The following is a 13,316-nucleotide window of genomic DNA, read 5'->3' on the forward strand; positions in this document are numbered from 1 at the left end:
TGAGTTAAATCCCTAATCAGCTGAATAAAGATAGGAAAGAAAAAATATATACTTGGGTGGTATATAAGGACACTCCTTCATTGGTGTCTTTCAGAAACTTCCCAAGCTCTGCTATGAAAACCTAAACATAGAACATGGGGGGGAATATAGGGCTGCCATAGAGTACTTCAAGGAAAGGAAATTAACAGAAAGCATCTTTCTCTCATTTTTTTTGCAATGACAGCCCTTACAATGGAATGTACCAAAGCAGATTCAATTAATAGGTTTAAGAACAGCAACACCACATAATTTTTATTGAACAACTTCTTGAAGGGTTTCCCTTCAAAGCTGCCTCAGCAGAAGATGTAATAACTAGATCATAATGTCTGCTGAAGGTGGGAAGAGAGGGTCATCCAGCTGCCTCCATTTCCATATCATCCATTGAAGCACCACATAAAGGTTTTGTCACGGAATTGCAGAGATGGCCGCTAACCGGTATTAATGCAACTGAACAGGGAGGTGCGCAGTCTAACGTACCCCCGGTATTCACCAGGGACCCCCACAAGGGAGTTTGGGCTTAGCTGCAGAGGGTACACAGGTCACAGTTTCCAAGACAGTCTCCAGTGTAGCAACAGTAGTAGACAGGCCGTGCAGGTCAAGCCAAACGAGTAGTGCGGTTCACAGGAAGGATCCAGAGAGAAGTCAGGACAAGCCAAATAGTCAAACCAGCCAGGCAACGAACTACCAAAACGTAACACAGGAGAATAGTAGCAGACAAGCTGAGTCAGGGCCAGGAACACAGGATCAGAAGTTCAGAAAGTGCTGGAGTAGGGAGTGAACCAGTGCTCTAGCACCCAACAGGTGTCAGACTGTGCTATATATACCATAAGGTGCACCCGGACTGGGTAATGGAAATTCAGCGGTCAGACACGCTGACCGCCAACAGGACAGCGGAGATAGCGTTCCGTTGTCTAGCAATGGGACACAACAGAACTGGGCATGCGCACGCATAGCGTGCAAAGGTACAATGGAGGGTCCCATTGCTAGGTAACGGGACACAACTGCCGGGAATGTGCAGGCGTCCGTCTCCTGTACCAAGTGTCAGTGCGGAGTTGGTGCCTGACAGGTTTTACCCTAAACCATAATCTATACCGCTTGTAAGTTTTTGTATAAAAATCAATTAGAATAATGAGTATTCAGAACTTTCAATGTAGAGAGAGACAGACCTTATCAAAACCATCTTTCAGAAATTCCAAAATAATTGGTAGACTGGTAGGAATAGGATTCTCTATCTTCTCTTTAGACAAAATTAATCTCCGGATTGTATCATAAATAATAGAACAATGATTTTTATTCTTGCTTGAATCAGTATATTAATAACTTTATCAGAGGCACCTTTGTGTCTCAGCAGTGACAGCACAATCCCAATGCAATCAAAGAGAGGGAGTCTGGAATCTGGTGAAGAACTGATCTCTGATGAAACAGATCTGTCTGGCATGGTAGAAGCCAAGTTGCTACTGAAGTATTCTCCAGGTTACTGCAAACCATGTGTGATGATGCTAAGATGGTAGGATTGCTAATATCTTTAGTGTCACTTTCTTGATTTTCCTCAGAATACCAGCAATGATGAGAAAAGGGGGAACATACCCCAGTTTGAAGGTTCATGTTATTGACAGAACATCTACTTAGAGTACTCTGTTGTCCGTGATGGGAGTAAAACTGGACCAGCTTTGCATTCTGAGTTGTTGCCATAAGACCCATGTCAGGATAAATGAATTTCTAAACTAGCAGCTGAAAGACCTCTTCGTGTATTGCCCATTCTAATGGGCGGATCTGACACCTGCTAAAGTTATCTGTTATCATATTATTTTTTAATATATAAGGAAGTGGTAAATATCCGCACTGGAAAATATATATAAAAAAAAAAACCTTATGTGGGCCTTTCTAACTTACCTATGCATAATTCTTTGTTAATAATACCTTATAGTATTATTGTCTGGAAAAGCGGGAGGTGCTCTCCCAGGGTGTGACAATATTTCATGTCATCAGTACCAATAGAAAAGTCTCTATTGTGGGGGCACTCTTAGTGGGTCCACACTAATCAATTAAAAATTCCAATAATTTATTTTAACAATTCTAAAATAATCCACACTAGATATCTTTCTAGTGAAATTTTTAAGATGGTAGATTGATAAAGTGAGGAAAAATGGTAAAATGAGTTAAAAATAATGTCAATTTACAACCTCTAGGGATCTGTTAATGGGCTAACTCTAAAAATGCCAGGTAGCTAATTGAATTAGTTACATTTGTCACAGGTGTCCTTGTTAGTGCAACAACTTATGTGGTGATTCCTCATTGTTACAAGTTATCTTAAGACTGAGATTCTATCAGGTACCCTCATATCACATTAGACCTGTATTCTAATTATTATTTACAGTGTGTATTCATCAGCGAAGTAATTTGGTCAGATTAAAAGAAAATTAATCTGACCAAATCAATTCTCTGATGATAAATACACTGTAAATTAATAATTTTTCTGTATAATTTCCACACATTTCAGTAGCTATTGTCTAATATTTTCTTCAATATCTGTACAGTCATGGTCAAAAGTTTTGAAATACACAAATATTATTTTTCACAAAGTCTGCTGACTCAGTTTTTATTGTGGCAACTTGCATATGCTCCAGAATATCATGAAGAATGATCAGATGAATTACAATTAATTTCAAAGTCCCTCTTTGCCATGATAATGAACTTTATCCCAAAAAACAATATTTTCACTGCATTTCAGCCCTGCCACTAAAGGACCAGCTGACATCAGGTCAGTGATTCTCTCATTAACACAGGTGAGAGTGTTGACGAGGACAAGGCTGGAGATCACTGTCATGCTAATTGATTTAGAAAAACAGACTGGAAGCTTTAAAAGGAGGGTGATGCTTGACATCATTATTCTTCCTCTGTTAACCATGGTTATCTGCAAGGAAACACGTGCAGTCATCATTGCTTTGCACAAAAAGGGCTTTACAGGCAAGGATATAGCTGCTAGTAAGATTGCACCTAATCAACCATTTATCAGTTCATCAAGAACTTCAAGGAGAGAGGTTCAATAGCTGTGAAGAAGACCATCCAGCAAGCACCAGGACCGTCTCCTAAATTTGATTCAGATGCGGGATCGGGGCACCACCAGTGCAGAGCTTGCTCAGGAATGGTAGCAGGCAGGTGTGAGTGCATCTGCACGCACAGTGAGGCAAAGACTTTGGAGGATGGCCTGGTGTCAAGAAGGCCAGCAAAGAAGACACTTTTCTCCAGGAAAAACATCAGGGACAGACTGATATTCTGCAACAGGTACAGGAATTGGACTGCTGAGGACTGGGGTAAAGTAATTTTCTCTGATGAATCCCCTTTCAGATTGTTTGGCCCATCTGGAAAAGCGCTTCTCCGGAGAAGGAAAGGTGAGCGCTACCATCAGAACTGTGTCATGCCAACAGTAAAGCATCCTGAAACCATTTGTTTGTGGGTTGCTTCTCAACCAAGGGAGTGGGCTCAATCACAATTTTGCCTAAGAACACAGCCATGAATAAAGAATGGTACCAAAACATCTTCCAAGAGCAACTTCTCCCAACCATCCGTGAACAGTTTGGCGACGAACAATGCCTTTTCCAGCATGATGGCACCTTGCCATAAGGCAAAAGTGATAATAAGTAGCTCAGGGATCTAAACATTGAAGTTTTGGGTCCATGGCCAGAAAACTCCCCGGACCTTAATCCCATTGAGAACTTGTGGTCAATCCTCAAGAGGCAGCATGCCAGGGAGAATTGCTGAGGTCTTAAAAAAGAAGGGTCAACACTGCAAATATTAACTCTTTGCATAAACTTAATGTAATTTTCAATAAATGCCTTTGACACTTATGAAATGCTTGTAATTTTACTTCAGTATACCATAGCAACATCTGACAAAAAGGTCTAAAAACACTGAAGCAGAAAACTTTGTGAAAACCAATACTTGTGTCATTCTCAAAACTTCTGGCCATGACTGTATGCAGGATATTAGACCACAATCTGTGAGATCTAGGGTCTGAGACTACAGCAATTCTGGAATTAAATACAATCCCTGAAAAAATATGGAGTGTTTTAAAGCAGTTTTAGAATTTTTTAGATGACCTCCTTTGTCTAATAGTGGTATTGGTTGAGAGACTTATTATAGCTGAATCAATTTGGGGCACAAGGCTCCATTTAGAGTCATCTTCATCTTGAAAGGTATACATATGGTTAATCTCTTTATATAAAGCAGATGTCTGTCCAACTTTTGCCATTCCTTGTATACCATATGTTTTAAACTCTGGATTTTATGTGATGGTCTTTAAAGAGAGCATCCTGTGGGGTAAAAGGGATTGGCGCATTATTCCTTCCCATGGATTTATTGATATGTTTAAGGATTACATTAACTACATCCAGGTTAAATAATCTGGGATCCTTAGCCTTTCCTGATTCACTGACTCTAAATCCACTAGATGGACCAGGCCTCATGTCCTCTGTATCTTCATTCATTTTAGTTCTATCCCCTTCTGTCCCTTGCTTATCTTATTCTTGAGCAAAAGTTTCCTGCATTGAAATCAAGATTTCTCCCGGGCTGCACCCCTCCACTGGAATGACCTCCCACGCACTATCCAACAGTCCCCTAATTTGTGCTTTTTCAAACGGGCACTTAAAATTCATCTGTTCCTCATAGCCTACCAGCCATCCACCTAACCATCTTCCATCCATCCACCTGACCATCTTAAATACATCCATACATGCTTGATCCCCTCACCTCACTCCTCCCCTGTCCCTATACGCACTCCACTTCCACGCAATCCCCTCCACTGACTCCCCATTGTACCTACAGTTTGTTTTCCCTCCCTTTAATATATAAGCTCTTACGAGCAGGGCACTCTTCCCTCCTGTCTCTTTACCATGTTTGGAGCTTTTGGAGTCTTGGTTTTACTTGTTCATTGTTCTGCACTGTTTACCCTGTACGGTCAACTGTTTGCATTCTGTACGGCGCTGTGGAAACCTTGTGGCGCCATATAAATAAAGAATAATAATAATAATAATAAAGGGCGAACAATGAGTGACAAAGGTGCAGATACAAAATCATAGACACACACACTAAGAGGAAGACAGACACAGGTCCACATACAAAGAGGAGACAGCTGCACACATTGGGGGTGCGGGACGCACCTATAGAAAGATAAACACAAATGTAGAGACAGAGACAGGTGGTGACAGAGACATAGACAATGGGGGAGATAGCAATATAGACAGCCATAGGGGCCGAAGGGGGAGGCGCAGAGGTGACAGGAACAAGTACCCAGTGGAGGAAGAGCAGAGGTGTCAGAATCAAGCACCCAATGGAGGAGGAGCAGAGGTCAGGGAGTGTGCACAGGAAGAGGCTGCACCCCCTGGGAATACAGAGGCATGTGTGTGGTAGGCATCATGCAGCCATTAATGAGGGTGGTCCTGCTGTCGCCCCCAACATAGGAATTATGCAAATGATTTGTGTCAAGGCAGAATGAAGGTAGATAAGAGGTTGATAGGGGGTCTATAATTATTCATTTAGGACCTGATTCAAGCCCAAACAAAACTTTAATGCAACTTGCAGTTTAAAAAAACGAGCACAGAACTCAATCATAGGTCTCATCACATTGAAATTAAAGCAGATCTCAAGACGCATTTTGATTTGAATCTGGGTGTAGTACCGTCTAAACATTACCTGCCATATGTTGACAGACAGAAAAGACCGCAGTATACGTACAAGCGTATGTGCAATATAAGTTCACATCAAAACACATACTAAAAAAAAAAATGATATTATAAAATAAATTAACACCTCTAAACAGAAATAATCTTTAATAAAAATGTGGATTGTTCCAAAAAGTTTGTTTTTTTTAATACATAAATCAAGATGTTCTTAATGGATACTGTACAGACAGTGCATTACTATGGTCTAGCATGTTTTTCGTTAGCTAGTGGAACGCATTTCTGTGTAGTTTTTAAAACAGAGACTAGGACAGTCATCACTATCAGTTGGCACTTATACTTGCCCTATAGCTGGTGCAGCAGAAACTAAGCAGACTTACAGGAAACCCAGGACTTGACTCTGCCGATACAATGTGCTTTGGTATGATAAAACATAATCATGGGAGCGTACACACAATAATGCAATATCGGATCTAACAGCCGCTAATCGTGTGATTTGCACGATAATCGGGGAAAATGTCTGTAGTGTGTGCCTAGCTTAAGAATGTGTTCATGGGCTCCACAAAGCAGCTAATGACTTGAAAACCAAGAGAATTATCTTTTACAAAGCAAGGGAAGGCTATACAACTATATCTACACTATAACTAAACTTCCCTCATAAACATTACTATGTAATAGAAGATAAGGAAAACTGTTGAATTGATGCCAAGTTTGGAAGGTCAGAAAAATATCTAATAAAACTGAAATACCGCACGCTTGCAAATACGCACACAAGTGTACCAGCCATATTCAAAAAGTTGGAAAGGGCATTCAGATATGTAAGGCGCCCAATGACACATTTACACAAAATTATATGTGCTGTGTAACCACATACTTTGTGTCCTTATAAAGCTTTAAAAAAAAAAATTAACATCTGAAGGGGCAGATTACTCAGACCAAAAGGCGGTGTATTAGTTTCTATCTACACAATGATGATACAGTACAGTTAGGGACACATTCTTTTCTGAAGATGTTTTTTGTTAGGGTAGTTCTTATTTGTGAATAGAAAAGTGGGCTGCAGATTTCACTGTGCACACAAATTTGCCTTGTATATATATACACACACACACACATTATATATATCTATATTAGTCAGTCACAAGATTGTATTGGGATTAACATCCTCTGGGGTAGACTCACTTCAGCCAGATAAATCACACCAGTCCATCTCTTTAGTTTCAATAGCCTCAGCTAGTTTTATTCACTAGTATGAAAATTATAAATTGCAGTCTCTCTCAGGAGCCATCTGACCTCCTCCCCAAACAATGAGAGACTCACTGAACTGCTTAGCAGCTTTTAAAAAGCACCCTGCAAGTGCAACTCCTGATTAGTCTGCTGTGAGACAGAAGACCCGGACTGGACCGCACGTATGGAATCCACTCTTCTCTCTTCATACATAACACCAGCTTTTCTTGAAGCTGAATACATTTTTTTTGGTAAGCTCCTTCCCATACAAAACAATCTCCCTGGTGCTTTAAAACACAAATGACAGAAGTTCAGGATGTATATACTTATACTTACTCTGTGAATGTGTGTGTGTGTGTGTGTGTGTGTGTGTGTGTGTGTGTATATACATACATACATATATATATATATATATATATATATATGATAATGCTTTGAGAAAGTCTGCCTAGTACAGACGAAATGCGTCAGGAGTTTTATTATCAGTGTGCCCTTTTATGTATTCAGTGGAGATTTGAAAGATATACCTCGGCACTGGTTCTAATTGCAAACACCCGGGAAATAGTTTCATAGGAACTTACATCTTTGTTCTTTGGATCCGGATGGACATCTTCAGTATACGCACCCAGGAATCACGTGACCATTGCTTACTAGGATTATCGTCATCACATATCCAGCGGAGAGTCCGTGAGTCATTTAGTTTCTAAGAACTACGCCACTGTTTATCATCTGTTAACATCTCTGGAGGTTTCTCGTGGACACCTTTATCTTGGGATAAGTCCCTTAAGTCCCGCATATGGTTTTTTGTGGCTCATAATTCGGAACATTATTATGCTAGTTTACTAGTGTGAAAAGAAAAACAAGAAAGACACTTGGAAGACCCGTCTGCTGCTCAGGACCTCAGTGAGAAACAAATGAAGTACCTTCTGAATATTAAGGGATTCAGATCCTTGATATTGTTATTCTGATTTTTCTCCTGATGAAGTCTGACATATAGACGAAACGCGTTGAGAATTTGCTGAGAAGTTATTACTGAGATCCCATTATATTGGGAGATGTTTCCTGTATTTGCTGTTTCAACTTGTAAGTTGCTACTTTTTTATTATTAAAATGTACTAATTGATAATACATCTATGGCCCCTTGTGTGTCCTGTTTTCCTGAGGCTGTCAGCTGTGCATCCAGTTTTGTGATCTATTCCTGATCAGCTGTGAGATCTCTACACAGACAAGTTGAAAAATACTGATTTCTGGTACGCATATATCTGCACAAGTGTGTCCTGGTGTATGTGGGTGTCACTTATAGAACATGGAAATATTATAAGTCATGTTACTATAAGCTAATAAACTGCTACTATATATCTGGTACACTCATACCCTCATTATTGGGTACACTACAGGTTTTTTGTGGTGTCCTCTACACTTATTTTGGTTTCCTCTACACTGGTGTTTTTGGTCCTATTGTGGATTCCTGTGTGATTCCAATATTATATCAATATACTACACTATTGTGCGCCTCCTCCTCCATTTCTCTTTTATATATATATATATTTATTTATATATACAGTCAGGTCCATAAATATTGGGACATCGACACAATTCTCATATTTTGGGCTCTATACACCACCACAATGGATCTGAAATGAAACAAACAAGATTTGCTTTAACTGCAGACTTTCAGCTTTAATTTGATGGTATTTACATCCAAATCAGGTGAACAGTGTAGGAATTACAACGGTTTCTATATGTGCTCCCCACTTTTTAAAGGACCAAAAGTAATGGGACAAACTAAACAATCCTACATCAAACTTTCTCTTTTTAATACTTTGTTGCAAATCCTTTGCAGTCAATTACAGCCTGAAGTCTGGAACGCATAGACATCACCAGATGCTGGGTTTCATCCCTGGTGATGCTCTGCCAGGCCTCTACTGCAAATGTCTTCAGTTCCTGCTTGTTCTTGGGGCATTTTTTTTTACGTTTCAGTTTTGTCTTCATCAAGTGAAATGCATGCTCAATCGGATTCAGGTCAGGTGATTGACTTGGCCATTGCATAACATTCCACTTGTTAGCCTTAAAAAACTCTTTGGTTGCTTTTGCAGTATGCTTCGGGTCATTGTCCATCTGCACTGTAAAGCGCCGTCCAATGAGTTCTGAAGCATTTGACTGAATATGAGCAGATAATATTGACAAAAAACATCAGAATTCATCCTGCTGCTTTTGTCAGCACTCACATCATCAATAAATACAAGAGAACCAGTTCCATTGGCAGCCATACATGCCCACGTGATGACACTGCCACCAGCATGCTTCACTAATGAGGTGGTATGTTTTGGTTCATGAGCAATTCCTTTCCTTCTCTTTACTATTCTCTTCCCATCACTCTGGTACAAGTTGATCTTTGTCTCATCTGTCAATAGGATGTTGTTCCCTCTCTCCCCTGCGTCTCTCTGTCTGTCCACCCCTCCCCTTAGATTGTACGCTCCTCTGAGCAGGGCCATCTCTTCTCCTGTTTCCACCACTTCTAACTCTGCTCTCCAGCTACTTAGCCCTCCTCCTCGAGGGTCCTCCACCCCACGTCCACTCTCGCTCGCTCCTCCCCCCTGGGGGTCTCCCTGTCTTCCGCGCCCTCCTTCTTGGGCCCCGTCGTTTGCGGATCCTCCCTCCCCCTTCCCCGCCCTCTCTAGCTGTGCATTGAGCGTACTGAGTTGCTGTGTTTACTGTACTGTGCTGTCTCCCATTGTATTGTGATTTGTTTGTCTCTGTACGGCGCTGTGGATGCCTTGTGGCGCCTTATAAATAAATATTAATAATAATAATAATAAAGTTCCAGAACTGTAATAGCTTTTTTAGATGTTGTTTGCCAAACTCTAATCTGGTCTTCCTCTATATTCACTCTTGTGAAGTCTTCTCTTGATTGTTGACTTTGACACATATACACCTACCTCCTGGAGAGTGTTCTTGATTTGGCCAACTGTTGTGCAGGGGTTTTTCTTCACCAGGAAAAAAATTCTTCTGTCATCCACCACAGTTGTTTTCCATGGTCTTCGGGGTCTTTTGGTGTTGCTGAGCTCTCCGGTGCGTTCTTTCTTTTTAAAAATGTTCCAAACAGTTGATTTCGCCACACCTAATGTTTTTGCTATCTCTCTAATGGGTTTGTTTTGATTTTTCAGCCTAATGATGGCTTGCTTCACTGATAGTGACAGCTCTTTGGATCTCATATTGAGAGTCGACAGCAACAGATTCCAAATGCAAATGTCACACCTAGAATCAACTCCAGACCTTTTACCTGCTTAATTGATGATGAAATAACAAGAGAATAGCCCACACATGTCCATGAAATCGCTTTGGAGTCGGTTGTCCCATTACTTTTGGTCCCTTAAAAAGTGGGAGGCACATATAGAAACAGTTGTAATTCCTACACCGTTCACCTGATTTGGATGTAAATACCCTCAAATTAAAGCTGAAAGTCTGCAGTTAAAGCACATCTTGTTTGTTTCATTTCCTTTGTGGTGGTGTATAGAGCCCAAAATATGAGAATTGTGTCAATGTCCCAATATTTATGGACCTGACTGTATATATATATATATATATATATATATATATATATATATATATATATATATATACGTGTGTATATATATATATATATATGTATATATATATATATATATATATATATATATATATATATATATATATATACTAATCAAAGTACCCGGCGTTTCCCAGGTTTACTTATTCAAGTTATTAAGTTATCAATGAGTTGGATGTGACTGGTAACCTTTTAAAAATAATTAGCAACTTAGCAGCTCTTTCAACACACCCATTAGGTGGCTGCTTATTGTCGTTTTTCGTTTTTGTTTTATATTAAATGTCATCCAAATCCTGGAAGGCCCGGAACAGGCTCCCTGGGTCAATGTTCTGCCCAGCTTACACCTCCATCCCCTAGTATACGAAAAATGTCTCCCTAGGCACCTGATGGTGTGCTTCTACTGACTGTAAGATAATGATAAGTAGTGTAGTTGTATCATCTGTCGCTGAAGTCCCGGGGTGAGCCCTAAGATGTAGAAACATGCAGTCCGGCATTTTATGATTGGTAAGAGTTATGAGCATACGCCAACTATACAGCACTCCCGAGCACCTCGGCTTCTCATCTCTCCCTGACACTTCAGTGAAAGCAGCCCCCCACACCATAGGGGAGGTAATGAAAGAAGTTAAATACATAGAAATGAGAAAAGAAGAGAACCACGCTGATCTGGGAGACCACAATACTTCACAAAGGTGAGTCTTTTGCCTTTCTGCCTACTTCTAAAAACGAACTTTGGATTTTCATATCTGGATTTACAGTATCACTATCTATATACTACTGATTATGAACATTATTTAAAATACTGGATAACTTATTATCGATTTTAAATACTGCACTTTGGACAGTTGATACATTTTGTAGGAAACTTGGACAGTTTACTTTATACACTCGTTTACCAATATCACACATGAGTATGGGGTAATACACTGTTGTGTGACCAATACTACTGTGTCTATTTGAGAAAGACATGTTTATTATTAAAATCCTTTTACAATAAAACCTAGACTCCATATAGGTTTTCTTATTTGCAATTGTTTTATATTTGGTTCAAAACACTCCAGATATTATTTACATTTAGGGAAAAGGGAGAAAAATGATCCCCCTCCTCATTACATATACAACTACACTACTGATCATTATCTTACAATCTGTAGAAACACACCACCAGCCTTGGGAGACATTTCTTGCTATCTAGTACTTTGGATGGTGGATCCACACCAGTTCCCTATCTTTGGCAGCCATTATACATGGACACCAAGAGAAGCGCAGATACCCAGTTTTGTGCGTATTCTTTTCCACCCCCTAGTATGTCTTCTGGGATCCAATATTAACAGTCTGTGAAGTTTTTGTCCAAATCCATCCAGTGGAAGGCTCAGAACAGACTCCCCGGGTCAAAGTTCTGCCCAGCGTACACCAACGGGAGGTCCAACTGGGACACTAACACTCTTAAAGTCTGGCCAGGATCCAACTGGACCACCTTGTGTTGGTTTCAACCCAATCGGTCCAGGAGTGTCCAAATGAATAACCGGACAAACAATCAAACATAATATATGGGTTCGGTTGATCTGCATAAGCTGCAAGTGAATTCAAAGCATTTTCAAGTGGTTCTTGGCATTTAAATATGACCAGAATCAGCATACCTATCTTTTTATAGGAATTAAAGTAGTAGTTGGTATTTATAGTATTTTTGAGGAGTTAAATGAAATTGTTTATAGAATTTTATAGCACAATAGTGCATATAGGGATTTCTTGGAGGCTTTTGTCTTTGTGAATAAGTGGTGTATTTGAAAGGTTAAATGACTGAGCCACCAGTTACTCAGACGTTCCATAAATAACGTACTGCATAGAATAAAAGTAAACCCAGCTTGAATCCTGACAGCTCCAGTACTCCAGCTCTTCATTGTTAGAAACTGTGCAGGGGGAGAGACTTCCACTGAAGTGCTACTCTGGGAGGTTGTAGGGAGGAAGTTGGACTAGATCTTTATATAAGTGTTAAAGCTAAAACAGTGTGAATGACAGTTAAAGAAAAACAGTAAAATATTAAAACAGAAAATTTTATGTAAATCTCAGACATGAAAATTACACAGCATACAAAAAGTACGCCAGAGCGTTTCAGTTTCACTTTAGCTGTAAAGAAGTTTCATCACAGTTCCTACATACACTGCATCGGCCATCGGCTTTCTTTGACTCCCCGGCTGCAGGAAATTATTTATTGTCGGGATCTCACTGATTCTTTTTTCAAAAGCCTAAAAATAAAGAATTAGAAGAAACTCAGCTTTACAATGTTATTAATGTGACAAAGAAACAGTTGGTATTAAAATGGTTGTGTTTTTTTTTTTTTTTTTTTAATTATTCAGTTTTACCAAAAACGAAGTAAAATTAATATTAATCAGTATAAACATACAAATAAATATATGTGATTATCAAACAGATGGACAATATTTACATTTGTATTTATTATTACATTGCAGACTGGCACAACAAAAGAATGGCACACACATACACAGCAAGAAGTTGCAGTAGACTAGCACTACATTAATAATAATTAAGCTTATATTTTACATGTAGGTAACCATATCAAAAGCCCCGTTACCCTTACATAACTTAGTGAACCCACATGCTAGACTCATCACCAAGTCATAATATTTCATGAAAAATTATTACAATTTTCCCAACTCGATAGTAACACTGAGCACATTCTGATTTCATGGGAGAAAAATGCAGACAACATGTTGTTAAATATAGCTGAATCATAATACATACAACAATCTTATTGACACTAACTTTAA

General features: G+C 39.4%; 1 protein-coding gene and 1 pseudogene across 1 annotated transcript in view; both read right to left on the reverse strand.

Annotated features, from left to right (window-relative positions):
- Positions 1-13,316, reverse strand: part of LOC142144086 (glutathione S-transferase 3-like) — a 134,611-nt gene that overhangs the window by 37,993 nt on the left and 83,302 nt on the right. The window lies entirely within an intron of this gene.
- Positions 12,607-13,316, reverse strand: part of LOC142142789 (glutathione S-transferase 3-like) — a 29,527-nt pseudogene continuing 28,817 nt past the window's right edge.

This window comes from Mixophyes fleayi, chromosome 3, assembly GCF_038048845.1.
Source record: "Mixophyes fleayi isolate aMixFle1 chromosome 3, aMixFle1.hap1, whole genome shotgun sequence".
In the NCBI taxonomy this organism is placed as follows: Eukaryota; Metazoa; Chordata; class Amphibia; order Anura; family Limnodynastidae; genus Mixophyes; species Mixophyes fleayi.